At 41.4% G+C, this 15,024-nt stretch overlaps 1 long non-coding RNA gene across 1 annotated transcript; it reads left to right on the forward strand.

The window, feature by feature from the left end:
* Nucleotides 1-6: 6 nt before the first annotated feature.
* On the forward strand, nt 7-14,186 carry LOC118002415. Its single transcript, XR_004677047.1, has 2 exons — nt 7-637; nt 13,784-14,186. It is a non-coding gene; the product is annotated as an uncharacterized LOC118002415 (long non-coding RNA).
* The last annotated feature ends 838 nt before the right edge of the window (nt 14,187-15,024 follow it).

Raw genomic sequence — 15,024 nt, forward strand, 5'->3', positions numbered from 1 at the left:
GACTGCGCAGGCGTGCTCACCTGGCGCGCTCCGCGCGGCTGGGCGTCCGCATGCCCCTCCCCCTGGCGCGGCCTCGGGGCCGCCCCCTGGCCGGACAGGTGGGCAAGGCACCGGCCGGGGGTCGGGCTGGCTGTGCCGCCTCCGCCTCCCCGCCACCCCCGGGGCCGAGCCGGAAAGCCGAAGCCACGGCAGGCCTGTGGTCGGGAGCGCAGAGGTGAACTCGAGCGGCCTCCTCAAGTGCCTCGGCCCCGCCCTGAGGGGCCCCGGGACCCCGGGGAGCGGAGGGAGAGGGCAGCCCCCCCCCCCGTGCAGGGTCCGCACGTGGGGTGCCGAGAGCCGAGCCCCGGAGCCCCGGCGTTCTGCCTTCGGGAGGACGCGGGGCGCCCCGAGGCTGGGGGAGCCCCTCCCGCAGGCCCGCCCCGGGCCACCTGCGCGACCGTCGGGGAGCCCCGCCGCGCCTCCCGGAGCCGGTTTCCGAGAAGGTACCGAGGGGCCTCAGTTTCCCGCTTCGCGGCGGTTCTTTAGGCGCGGCCGGGGGAGAGCGCGCGGTGCGTGTGGACCCACAGCGCGTGTCTTTGGAAGCCGGCGCTCTGGACGCCTGTCGGCGGAGAACATTGGCCAACGTGGAGCAAAGTAGGTTGTGTTGGCACTTCTGTTTCTTAAGTTTGTCTTCAAGTGTTCAGAGAAGAGGGGAAGCGTCGGGTCAGGCAGTGGCTTTCGGAACCAGGGACCCAATCGAAGCCGGCGTCACTGGTCTTGCGCAATAGCTTGACGAGTAGAGGCCATTGATTAAAAAGAAAAAGGCTGAGTAGGATCTGCGAGATCACTAGGCAGAGTTGTGTGCGTTCACTGCTAGATCTAGATACGGAAGGACAGGCACTATTTTATACCTGGGTTTTTGACTAGAATAAGAACGTTTCTAAAGCGACAGAAACTTTCTGGGGGAATTCCGGGGGGAGGGGGGAGCCAACATTTGTTACACCAAGAATTAACTATTTCCTTAAATTCAAATCATAGCTGGAGGGTCGCAAAATTAGTAGATGGAGCTAAGTTCTACAGTAGAGGAGGCTGAATCACAAACATCTTATTACAAAGCAAGTAGGTACTGCCAATGATGTAATAATAATGCATCTGACACCAACAGCTTGTATACTTTGTTCATGGTGGCAAAAAAAAACAAAAACAAAAAACAGAGCAAGATCCTACTTATTAGACACCTAAATAGCTGAATTTTTTGGTTGTAATTGTTTTGATGTTATCTCCTTTCTCCAAAAGTCAAATAGATATCAAAGTCTTTTAAAATGCCAGGATGTGTCCTGTGGTCGCCACGGGTATCCCAATTTTCTCTGTGTTATTTTACAATGAAAATATGTATTTATAATGATCACCTTGAGGGATAGTGACATCCTGAATCCTCTAAAAATAATCCAGCTGTGTTCCCTGGTTATCAAGGGGGAATAAAGCGTAATACTTTCTGGAGAAAAGGAAAAAAAAAAGCTCGGCAAGCAAAAATGAAGACAAAAAATTTTATTAGCCTTCAATTAACCACAATTAACCTCAATTAATAATACCTGTATGCCTCAGGCTTTCTTTTTATTTATTTATTTATTTTTTATTTTTTTAATTCTTATGTTAATCCCCATACATTACATCATTAGTTCTAGATGAAGTGTTCCATGATTCATTGTTTGTGCATAACACCCAGTGCTCCATGCAGAATGTGCCCTCCTCAATACCCATCACCAGGCTAACCCATCCTCCCACCCCCCTCCCCTCTAGAACCCTCAGTTTGTTTTTCAGAGTCCATCGTCTCTCATGGTTCGTCCACCCCTCCGATTTCCCCCGCTTCATTCTTCCCCTCCCGCTACCTTTTCTTCTTCTTTTTTTTTCCTTAACATATATTGCATTATTTGTTTCAGAGGTACAGATCTGAGATTCAACAGTCTTGCACAATTCACAGCGCTTACCAGAGCACATATGCCTCAGGCTTTCTATTAAGGTTTTATTCTATATAAATTCAACATATTTATTATCACAATAATAATAGGCTGTCCCCTTTATCCCATTCAGAGCCTTTGAATAATCTCTATTCTTAGTATGTTTTTCTCTTGTAGTTCCCCCCCACACACACACTCGAGGATTCAATAAATAATACCCCAAATTTATATAACAGGGACTGACCTAAATGCAGTTCATTTCTAATTGTCACTGTCACGCCAGGCATTTCTGAGTGGACTGCCGTCCCACAGCCATCCATCTCCAAACCTGCTTAGTTCCCTTTTCTTTTCCATTTTCTCGGACTTGAATCATTATATAATGGCGGCTTTGTGGATGATTTCCTTGATTTTAGTTTTTCTCTCAACTTTCCTCCTGTAAACAACTACCAAATTTTATTTTCTTAAAACAATGCCTTAGAGGGGCACCTGGGTGGCTCAGTCGGTTAAGCATCTTCCTTCAGCTCAGGTCATGATCCCAGGGTCCTGGGATCCAGCCCTGTCTTGGGGAGCCTGCTTCCCCCTCTCCCTCTGCCGGCTGCTCCCCCTGCTTGTGCTTTCGCTGACGCTCTCTCTTTCTCTCGGTCACTCTGTCAAATAAATAAATAAAATCTTAAAAACAACAACAATGCCTTAGACATTACATTCTCTTATCCAAAGACTTGCAATAACCATACTGTTTAAGTCACATCAAGCAATTCACAGCCTATTCTTACTTACTACGTAAATCCCTCATTACAGTCAAACTGTTCTGCTGGCACCCTTATCTCCTTAGAAAGCCCTTCATCTCCTTTCCTCTTCATACTCTGTTCTTTAAGAACTAGCTAAGTCTCATCTTCATCAAGCCTTTCCAAGCCTAAAAACCATACTTGAAACCAAGGATTCTCTATTCAGTATTCATGGCTGGCTCCAGGGAGTGTTTGAACTCCTAGTAGTATTAAACTTCTGTGTACATGTTCATTGTATCACTGGAGTGTGTAGCTTTCATCAGATTTTCAAGAGTCAGACACCCAACCAGCTGAGCCATCCAGGCACCCCCACACGCACAAAAAAATTTTTTTAATTAGCTCTCTAAGCTTCTGTGGCACTTCTCTGAGCTTTCATTTGTCATGTGTAATATCCTAAACAGTATCTTCCTTTGGTACTTGTCAGCACATGCTAATTATCTTATATTGATCTTTTAGTGTATATATGCTGACTTTCAACCAGATTGTGAGCACATTCTAGGATACGAGGGACCTTGTTAAATTTGTTTGTATCCTCAAATATTTATGTGATGCCCACGTGTGCCACTCTGTCCTAGCCTTTGGGATGCATCAGTAAACAAAAATCCCTCACTCAGAGTTTATATTCTTGCAAGGAGAAGACCAGATAAACAATAAACACAAGTTAGTAAATTGTCTAGTGATTGTGCTAGGAAAAAGTAGTAGAGTGAGTAAGGGGGATTGGGAGTGCTATGGGTAGTTTGCAGTTTATGATAAGGTGGTCAAGATAAGGCTCATCGAGAGTGACATTTCAGCAAAGACTTGAAAAAGGTGAGGGAGCAGGCCATGGGAAGATCTGAGGAAAGCCATGCAGAACTCCCAAAGCAGGAGTGTACCTAGCATGTTGAAAAAATAGCAAGACCGGGGCACCTGGGTGGCTCAGTCTGTTGAGCGTCTGACTTCAGCTTAGGTCATGATCTCGGAGTTCTGGGATCCAGCCCTGAGTCAGGCTCCCTGCTGAGCAGGGGAGTCTCCTTCTCCCTGTGCCCCCCACTCCCTGTTTGTGTTCCCTCTCTCTCTTTCTCAAATAAAATCTTTAGGAAAAAAAAGATTGGTTTATTTATTTGAGAGAGAGAGAGAGAAGATGCACATGTGCACGCAGGCATGCTCCCACAGTGACTTTATTAAAAGAAACAGGTGGGGCCCCTGGGTGGCTCAGTCGGTTAAGTGTCTGACTCTTGATTTTGGCTCAGGTCATGATCTCAGGGTTGTGAAGTTGAGCCCTGTCTGGTTCTACAGTGGGCTTGGAGCCTGCTTAAGATTCTCTCTCTTTCTCTCCTGCCCTTCCCCCACCTTAAAAAATAAATAAAATTTAAAAATAGAAAGAAATAGGTATACACAGGGACACCTGGGTAGCTTAGTCGGTAAGTGTCTGCTTTCGGCTCAGGTCTTGATCCCAGGGTCCTAGGAGCAAGTCCTGCAATGGGCTCCTTGCTCAGCAGGGAGCCTGCTTCTCCCTCTGCCTGCCACTTCCCCTGCTTGTGCGCTCTCTTTCTTTCTCTCTCTCTCTTTGACAAATAAATAAAATCTTAAAAAAAAAATAGGCATACTCAGGTAGGTGTCTTTAGGAACCACATTTAAAAACCTTTACTGACCGGGCACCTGGGTGGCTCAGTTGGTTAAGCGACTGCCTTCGGCTCAGGTCATGATCCTGGAGTCCCTGGATCGAGTCCTGCATCGGGCTCCCTGCTCGGCAGGGAGTCTGCTTCTCCCTCTGACCCTCCCCCCTCTCATGTGCTCTCTCTCATTCTCTCTCTCTCAAATAAATAAATAAAACCTTTAAAAAAAAAAAAAAAACACCTTTACTGACCAATCTCCCCAATTTTTCTTGTTGGTTGAGCGTATTCTATTATTACATTATTGACTCGGTACTTCCTTATAAGACCATTATGGGACTTGAAAACAAATTTGGAAAGCATCACATAACATAGTGTCCTTAATATAGCACGCCTACCTTCTGTCTCAGATTTGCAGAATGGTAGAACTGACACACAATCAGGATTACTAAATTATGACATGTTTTTATTTATTTATTTGTCAGAGAGAGAGAGCACAAGCAGGGGGAACAGCAGGCAGAGGGAGAAGCAGGCTCCCCGCTGAGCAAGGAGCCCAATGCGGGACTTGATCCCAGGACCCTGAGATCATGACCTGAGCCAAAGGCAGCCGCTTAACCTACTGAGCCACCCAGGTGTCCCTATGACATGTTTTTAGATACAAATTGATCTTGTACAAAGTATCTTATTCTTTCTTTAATAACCATTATAAAGTGAATACAATGCTTAGTATTTCACACATATCTAGAAATGTAACTTCTTTTTTTTTAAAGTGCTTTTTAAAGATCTTTTAAAGTCTGTCAATCAGCACATTTTGTCGGAGCCTACTATGTGGGCATTATGCTCAGTACTTATACAGGCTCTCATTTTCATGCATAACCTTATAAAGTAGGTGCCATTATTCCCTTCTTATAAGCATGAAAACTAAGAGAATCATGAAATGACTTGTCCAAGTTACTACCTTAGAGCTAGGTATTAGCAGAAATAAAATTTAAATTCAGGTCTCCAAAGAGAAACCTCTTGGAGTAAAATAATCACTCATTTTTAAACTACACATTACTAAAAGGGGAAGAATTGCAATTCAAGTGAAGCAAACATTTTTTTTTTAATTCGAAGTTTTTTGTTTAACTCAAAACTAGAAAAAACAACCCACAGAATGGGAGAAAATACTTGCAAATCATATCTGATAAGGTATGTATCTGATAAGTATGTAGAATACATAGAACCCCTACAATTCAAAAAGCAAATAACCTAATTTTTTTTTAATTTTTTTTTTTTAAGGATTTTATTTATTTGACAGAGAGAGAGACAGTGAGAGAGGGAACACAAGCAGGGGGAGTGGGAGAGGGAGAAGCAGGCTTCCCGCTGAGCAGGGAGCCCGATGCGGGGCTCGATCCCAGGACCCTGGGATCATGACCTAAGCCGAAGGCAGAAGCTTAACGACTGAGCCACCCAGGCGCCCCAACCTAATTTTAAAATGGATGAAGGATCTGAATAGACATGTCCCCAAAGTTCTACAAATGGCCAATAAGCACAGGAAAAGATGCTCAACATCACTGTCATCAGAGAATTACAAATAAAAACCAGTCAGATCCCACTTTGCACTCACTAGGATGGTTATGATCAAAAAGACACATAATAGTAAATGGTGAGTATGTGGAGAAATTCAAACCCTCCTGTACTTCTGGTAGGAATGTAAAAACAGTGTAGGCACCTTGGAAATTAATCTGACATTCCTCAAAAGTTTGAAGTTACCATATGACCCAGCAATTCCACTCTTCAGGCATATACCCAAGAGAAATGAAAACACATCCACACAAAAACTTGCACATGAGTATTCATTGAAGCATTAGTCATCATAGCCAAAAAATAGAAACAAACCAAATGTCCATTAACTGATGACTGGATAAACAAAATGTGGTCTATCCACACAATTGATTATTATTCAGCCGTAAGGAGGAATAAAATACCGATGTGTGCTGTAACATGGATAAACCTTGAAAACCTACGCCAAGTGAAAGAAGGCAGACGTGCATCGCGTGATTCCATTTATATGAAATGTCAAGAGCAGGCAGATCTATTGAGACAAAATGGGTTAATGGTTGCCTAGAGGAGGGAAGGTGAGGGAGAAGGAGTGACTTAATGGGTATGGGGTTTCTTTTTGGGGTGATGAAAATATTCTAATATTGATTGAGGTGATAGTTGCACAATTCTGAATATACTAAAAACCACTGATTTATACACTTTAAATGGGTGAATTGTATGTGCTCTTAAATGAAATCCAGAGCAAACTGCACAGTGTCCAATTTATTTTTCAAATAGCTACTAAATTATTAGGAATAAGTACTATTAGATTGGACATCTAATAAACAGAACTGTTATGGGTCTGAGATTCTACAAAGTTTGGAGTCTCTTCCATAGGGCATGAACGTTCCTCTATTTCTAAGTTATACCTGCATTTTTATTTATTTTTATTTTTTATTTTTTTTAAAGGTTTTATTTATTTATTTTGACAGAGACACAGCGAGAGAGGGAACACAAGCAGGGGGAGTGGGAGAGGGAGAAGCAGGCTTCCCGCGGAGCAGGGAGCCCGATGCGGGGCTCGATCCCAGGACCCCGGGATCATGACCTGAGCCGAAGGCAGACGCTTAACGACTGAGCCACCCAGGCGCCCCTATACCTGCATTTTTAAAGATTTTATTTATTTGAAAGAGAGAGTGAGTGAGAGAGAGCACGAACAGTGGGCAGAGGGAGAGGGAGAAGCAGACTCCCCTGCTGAGTAGGGAGCCAGACTCGGGGCTCAATCCCAGGACCCTGGGATCATGACCTGAGCTGAAGGCAGAGGCTTAATCGACAGCCACCCAGGCGCCCCTATAACTGTATTTTCATCTCTATCTGAATCTTCTTATTCTTCTAGGATCAAAGGAAGAGGTGTCTCTTCATTTCAAAACTAATTTCTCCACCGTGTTCTTGTAATAAGTTCCTCTTACCTCGTCTAGGATAATATACTCCAGCAGTGTCTTACCTTGTCTCCTGAGTAAGCTCTCAAGCTACCACCGCCTCCTTCCATGCAGCATAAACTATTACCTTAGCAAGAGCAGTAACAGCAAAGAGGGACTGGGGGTGAGGGGTCAGTTCTGCCTGAATGTTTGGCAGTGGTGCTGGCAGTCAGATCCCACTTTGCACAACAGAATGTCAACAGAATGGCTCTCTTTCTCTAATTAAAAACAAAACACCTCTACCTATGGCCCATCTCCAGTCCCAGCCTTAAAAGATCCACAGCTGTGTCCCATCCCCTCATATAAATACAGCTGCATGTGTCCTGTTTTGTCTTCGACTCTAGGGATAAGACAGAAATGTGGGTTCCATACCACAGTAACGAAAGAAGAAATATAGAAAGAAAACGAAGGACTCATTTGTCACAAGGCTGTGATATTCTGTCGCTCACAGGCACAGAACCAGTTGAATTATTACTTAGAGTATTCTTAGAACTGAACCCAAATTAGGACATTACTTGTAGCTAGAACTTGCAGAGCTTTGTTTTTCACTGTTAAGCTCCTCCAGTCAGAGGCTCAATAACAGCCTTTGCAGGCAGCCCAATAAACATTGTGGATTTTATCTCTTTAGAGATTAGAGCAAGGGCATTCAAGCTTAATAATCTCAATTATAGTTTCTGGTTTCTTCTATCTGAGAACCTTAAACAGGAAAGAGAGTAAAGGGGATTGAACAAAAAGAGCTGGTATGCTCCGTGTAAAGAAAAAATTAACATGCTGCTGCTTATACACGATCAGACACACTTCTCAGTCACTCCCTGGAGAGCTTTCGTGGACATTTGGGACTGTTGAGAAGTGACCGGTAAAACTGAGTGATTTCTAACCACAGGCTTCAGTGAAGTAGCAGTTGGGAGCCTGTGACAGGAAGGAACATGCGTTTGTTAACTTCAAATTCCATTTTAAGAGTTGCTGTTTGAAAAAGTAAAAACACAATTTATGATATTAAAAAGATCTAGCCTAGGATGGGGTAGGGAGTATTCTCTGAAAGATTATCTTAAAAGGAGAATGTTTCTGTTAGGAACCCAGCTAGACCAAGTTTACTGAGAGGAGGAGCCAGTCTTTTTACTCTTTGGAATTGAAAGAATCCCCTACTAGATCATGCAGCACGTAGTAAATGTTCAACACATACTGAATTGAATTTCTGGTTTTCTCCTTTTCCTTCTTGCTGATACCTTTGTGGGGGTTTTTTCTTTCTCTTCCCGGTGTTTCTATTTCTCCATGCTCCCTTAGCGATACCACCTGTAGCTCCTCAGACCTGTCCCACCTGGGCTTCTGTGCCTTTGCACAAGCTAGATTCCCTCTCACCTGTGTTCATCGGACGGGCTGGACTGCTGCCTCATCCCTCAAACCTTACCTTCCACATCACCTCTGCCTAGTCTTCCCTCAGATTCCAGCTGAAAGGCTGCTTTCTCACAGAGGCTCTGCCTGACACCCCACATCTAGGTTATGTCACCTTATTACCCTCTCAGCATCTGTATTTCCTCTGTGGGCCTTGTCACGACTTCTAATAACATACACAAAGTATCTTCACATATATTTATGTATTTACTTGAGTTACATCCACCTCTACCAGTAGACTACAAGCTCGCTGAGGACAGGGATCCTCTCTTGTTCATCCTTTTGCTTCTAGGTTGGGGGCTGGCAATCAGTAGGTGCTCTGTATCTGCCAAATGAATGTCCCACCTCCTTTAAGAAACATTCTCTAACTTTTACTACTTCATGTTAATACTTAACTTTATTATGACGTTTATTACATTGCTGTCTCCTCTCACTAGATTGCTAGCTACATATGATTGCAGTTCACATACTTGAAAACATGCTTGTTCATGCTTGCTTTTCTCCTACCTTAACCTGAGGTTAAGCTTTGCTTTAGGGCTATATCACTGTATTTTCAAATAGTTCTGCTTCTAGCCTTTTTTTGGTGGGTGTGGTAGAGGGTGGTTCAGCCCCTTGTTTATTTTATGCATTTGACTTTCAAGTAATTACCTATTTGGCATGCCCATTTTTCAGTCACTGCCTTAGCCCCAGCTCGGTCCACTTTCCTCTCCCCCCCCCCCAAAAAAAACCCAAAACATATCCTTGGAGAACACTCTTTCTTTAGGGTCGCATTTCAATTTTTAGTAAGATAGAATATTGAATTTGCTGGGGAGAATTTTGTGTAAGAATTAACTGGATATTCATTGCAGTTCTCGATCTGCCTGTTGGGATAAGAAAAGATTATAAAAGGTGACTGGTGCTCAGGACTGTTTTGCGGATTGAATATGTACCCAAAAAAGAGCATTGGACTTAAGGTCAAAAGATGTGTCATGAATTCTACTCAAGATTCCATTATTTAATATTGTGCTAGAAGTGCTAGCTAGTACAGTACGAAAAAGTTCAAAATGAAGTTATCATAATTTATATAGGACTATATGTGGGGAAACCTAAGGGGATCAACTGAAAAAGTCTTAAGACAGTGTAATAGGGCAACAGGTCATAAAATCAGTATTCAAACTTTCATGTGAAAATAGTAATTTAAATAAAAGGAAATATCACTCCTATCACTCACAATAGCAAAATTAAAAAGAGGAATAAACTCATAGTTGTTTGTACCTATCACACAGGGAAGTGGGGGCCTTTAATCTCATTGACCACAGAGTGGGTGGTGCCCCCTGGGGTTGAGCTGCACAATGTCTCTGAATATACTTAGAAAGTTTTCAAAAACTACTTAAAGAATACTATAAAACTCTGTAAAGAAACTAAAATAATTAAATGAAATACCTTGTTTTGGGGTAAGAAGACACAACACTGTGAAAATGCCAGTCTTTTTTTCAAGTTTTTATATAAATTCTAGTTAGTTAACATATAGTGTAATACTGGTTTCAGGAATAAAATTCAGTGATTTATCAATTACATACAACACCCAGTACTCATCACAACAAGTGCCCTCCTTAATACCCATCCCCCATCTAGCCCATTCCCCGCCCACCTACCCCAGCAGCCCTGTTTGTTCTCTGTCATTAAGAGTCTCTTATGGGGCACCTGGGTGGCTCAGTCAGTTAAGCCTCTGCCTTTGGCTCAGGTCATGATCCCAGGGTCCTGGGATCAAGCCCTGCATCAGGCTCCCAGCTCCCCCGCTCCGTGGGAAGCCTGCTTCTCCCTCTCCCACTCCCCCTGCTTGTGTTCCCTCTCTCGCTCTCTGTCAAATAAATAAAATCTTAAAAAAAAAAAAAAAAAGTCTCTTATGGTTTGCCTCCCTCTTTTTCTTTTTCTCTTCCTTTATATTCATCTGGTTTGTTTCTTAAATTCCACATATGAGTGGAATCATATGGTATTTGTCTTTCTCTGACTTATTTTGCTTAGCATAACACTCTCTAGCTCCATCCATGTTATTGCAAATGGCAAGATTTCATTCTTTATTATGACTGAATAATCTTGTTTATACACACACACACACCACATCTTTATAATCTTTTGTGTGTGTGTGTGTATACACACCTCATCTTCTTTATCCATTCATCTTTCCATATTTTAGTTATTGTGGACATTGCTGCTATAAACATCAGGGTGCATGTATCCCTTCGCATCAGTATTTTTGTATCCTTTGGGAAATACCTAGTAGTGTAGTTGCTGGATCATAGGGTAGTTGTATTTTTAACTTTTTGAGGACACTCGATACTATTTTCCAGAGTGGCTGCACCAGCTTGCATTCCCACCAACAGTGTAGGAGGGTTCCCCTTTCTCTGCATCCCCACCAACATCTGTCGTTTCCTGACTTGTTAATTTTAGCCATTCTGACCGGTGTGAGATGGTATTTCATTGTGGGTTTGATTTGTATTTCTCTGATGATGAGTGACGTTGAGCATCTTTCATGTGTCTATTAGCCATCTGTATGTCTTCTTTGGAAAAATGTCTTCTACCAGTTTCTTGACTGGATTATTTGGTTTTTGGGTGATGAGTTTGATAAGTTCTTTATAGATTTTGGATTCTAACCCTTTATCAGATATGTCATTTGCAAATACCTTCTCCCATTCTTTAGGCCGCCTTTTCATTTTGTTGATGGATTACTATGCAGAAGCTCAGGTCATGATCCCGGAGTAGCTGTGCAGAAGCTTTTTATCCTGATGAGGACCCAATAGTTCATTTTTGCTTTTGTTTCCTTTACCTTTGAAGACGTGCCTAGTAAGATGTTGCTGTGGCCAAGGTCACAGAGGTTGCTGCCTGTGTTCTCCTCTAGGATTTTAATGGATTCACACTTAGGTCTTAACCCGTTTTGAATTTATTTTTGTGTGTGGTGTAAGAAAGTGGTCCAGTTTCATTCTTCTGCATGTTGCTGTCGAGTTTTCCCGACACCCTTTGTTGAAGAGACTCTTTTTTCCATTGGATATTCCTTCCTGCTTTATCGAAGATGAGTTGACCGTAGAGGTTGTGGGAAAATGCCAGGTCTTTCTGAATTAATGTATAAATTGAATGCAATCCAAATCTAAACAGAATTTTCTTTAGAACTTGTCAAAATTATTCTAAATTTCATTTGGCAGAATAAAATATTTGAGAATCATGGGAAATTCTGAAAAAAAGAAAAGTAATGTTTGCCTCCCAAATATTAATATGTATTATAAAGCCTCCTTAATTAAAACATCAATGCACTATAATAAAGAATTAGACCACAGTAAAAATGGACATATGGTAAAGATGGCAGGATTAATTTAATAAAAGGTATTGCAACAACCAACTATCCATTTATAATAAAATAAATACGGGTTCCTACTTCTCATTCCAAAATAAACTCCAGATGGATCAAAGATTTAAATAGAAAAATTAACCATAAGAATTAAAAAAACTACTTGAATAAATATATTCGTGATCTTGAAATAGGGAAGACTTTTCTAAACATAGCGCTAAACAAATAAGCCAGATATTTTTATTCTGTATCTTGCATACAAAACGCCATTCAAAAAGACAACAAACTTGGAAAAAATATTTGTGACACATATGGCAAGTGCCTAGAATCCCTAAACTTAAAAATGCTTCTTTTAGTCATTAGAAAGGAAACATTACCCAGTAGGAAAAAATAGCCAAAGGACATAAGCAAGCAATTTACAAAAGTTGCATTTATCAGACTTTGTTTATGACTTCTTTTTTTTTAAATACTTATTTGAGAGAGAGCACAAGCAGGGTGAGGGTCAGAGGGAGAAGCAGCCTCCACTGAGCAGGGAGCCCAATGCGGGGCTCAGTCCCAGGACTCTAAGATCTTGACCTGAGCCGAAGGTAGATGAGTACAACTGAGCCACCCAGACGCCCTGTTGATGACTTCTGAGTTTCCTGTCATGCCTAGAAGAACTTCCCCACTCCCAAGATGCTCAACTGTTCTAATGAAAGATATGCAAACCAAAACAATTTTTTACTATCACATTGGAAAGTATCAGTTACCAATATATAATTCTGATAATAGTATTGTTACAGAGTTTCATGTTTGTACAAGTATTAAGACGCATTGTGGAGGGTATTATGCTGAGCGAAATAAGTCAATCAGAGAAAGACATGTATCATATGATCTCACTGATATGAGGAATTCTTAATCTCAGGAAACAAACCGAGGGTTGCTGGAGTGGGGGGTGGGAGGGATGGGGTGGCTGGGTAATAGACACTGGGGAGGGTATGTGCTATGGTGAGTGCTGTGAATTGTGTAAGACTGTTGAATCACAGACCTGTACCTCTGAAACAAATATACATTATATATTTTAAAAAAAGAAGAAGATAGTAGGAAGGGAAAGATGAAGGGGGGGAAATCGGAGGGGGAGACGAACCATGAGAGACTATGTACTCTGAGAAACAATCTGAGGGTTCTAGAGGGGAGGGGTGTGGGGGGATGGCTTAGCCTGATGATGGGTATTAAAGAGGGCACGTACTGCATGGAGCACTGGGGGTTATATGCAAACAATCATGGAACACTACATCAAAAACTAATGATGTAATTATGGTGATTAACATAACATAATAAAAAAAGTTTAAAAAAAGGCATTGGTAGGAATGAAAATTGCTACTATTTGGAGGGCAATTTGTGAATGACTGTCAAAATATTTATTGTAGTTAACATGATTTGAGTCAACAACTCCAATTTTTAGCAATTTATCCTCACAAATATATAAAGTTTATGTATACAAGGATTTTCACTGAAGCATTGTTCATAATCGTAAAAAATTGGAAATTACCTAAATACCTATCAATAAAGAGTTAGATAAATTATGGAAATTCCATACATTGCATTTGTTAAAAAAATAAATGCATAAGCCCATTTGGACTGACATGGAAAGCTGTCCAAAATATATTCAGTAAAAAAACAAGTTGCAGATGAGTAAGTATAATATGATTTCTGAAAAGTTAAAACATATACATACAGTAGTACCTCTTATCCACGGTTCTGCTTTCCACTGTTTCAGTTACGTGTGGTTAACTGTGGTCCAGAAGCAGATGATCCTCCTTCTCACTGTTGTCAGGTCAGTAGTAGCCTCGTGCTACATCACGATGCCTGCCTTATTCACCTCACTTCATCTCATCACATGGGAATTTTATCATCTCACATCTCACCCAAAAAGAGGAAGTTCGGTTGAGTACGATACAAGAAGATCTTTTGAGAGAGAGAACACACTCACATATACTTTCTTACAGTATTTCATTATAATTGCTCTGTCTTGTTATTGTTTTTAATCTCTTACTGTGCCTGACTGGTAATAATTAAGCCTTATCACACATACATATGTACAGGAAAAAACATACATACAGGGTTCAGTACTCTCCACGGTTTCAAACATCCACTAGGGGTCTTAGAATGTATCTAAGGTGCCCCTCTTTAAAAAAAAAAAAAAAATTTTTTTTTAAGTAATCTCTACACCCACCCATCTTGGGGCTCAAACTCATAACCCTGAGATTGAGAGTCACATCGTCTACTGACTGAGCCAGCCACACACCCCAGAACAGTAAGATCTTTAGGGTAAAAACTTCACAGTGCTACACAAGGACTCAGAAGGACAACTGAACAAGTGGAAAGGCACACCATGTTCTTGAATAGAAAGACTCAACATCATAAATGTATTTTAACCCATAAATTTAATGTGATTCCATTAAATTCCAAACCATGTTTAGAAACTGGACAAGACGATTTCAGAGTTCAAGTGGAAAAAGTAAAAACAAAAAGAGCCCTGGAAATTCTAAAAAGAATAAATGGGGAATCAGCTCTATCAAATATTAAAAGATAAGACAAACTATAATAATTGTAATAGTGGAGCATAGGCACACAAATAGGCAGGTCAACAGAACAAGAATTCCAGAAATAAACCCAAATACACAAGACTTGTGTGTGTAATTTTTAAAACGTTATTTAAAATGTCTAAGTAAAAGATGAATGTTCAATAAATAAGGTTAGGACAACTGGGTAGCCATCTGGGGGCAAAATCCAAATGAAGAAAAAATTAAAATACAAAAAAGAAAAATAATATGGGCAGTAAGGGGAGACTTTTTTTTTTTTTAATGGTGTTTGTGTCCTATCATCCTTGTCAAGTGCTTTTGGCTTTTTTTTTTTTTTTAAGATTTTATTTATCAGAGTGAGAGAGCACAAGCAGGGCGGGTAGCAGAGGGAGAAGCAGACTCCCCACTGTGCAGAGAGCCCGATGTGGGGACTTGA

The sequence above is a fragment of the Mirounga leonina genome, unplaced genomic scaffold, assembly GCF_011800145.1.
Source record: "Mirounga leonina isolate KUSES-001 unplaced genomic scaffold, KU_Mleo_1.0 Mir_82, whole genome shotgun sequence".
NCBI classification, from domain to species: domain Eukaryota; kingdom Metazoa; phylum Chordata; class Mammalia; order Carnivora; family Phocidae; genus Mirounga; species Mirounga leonina.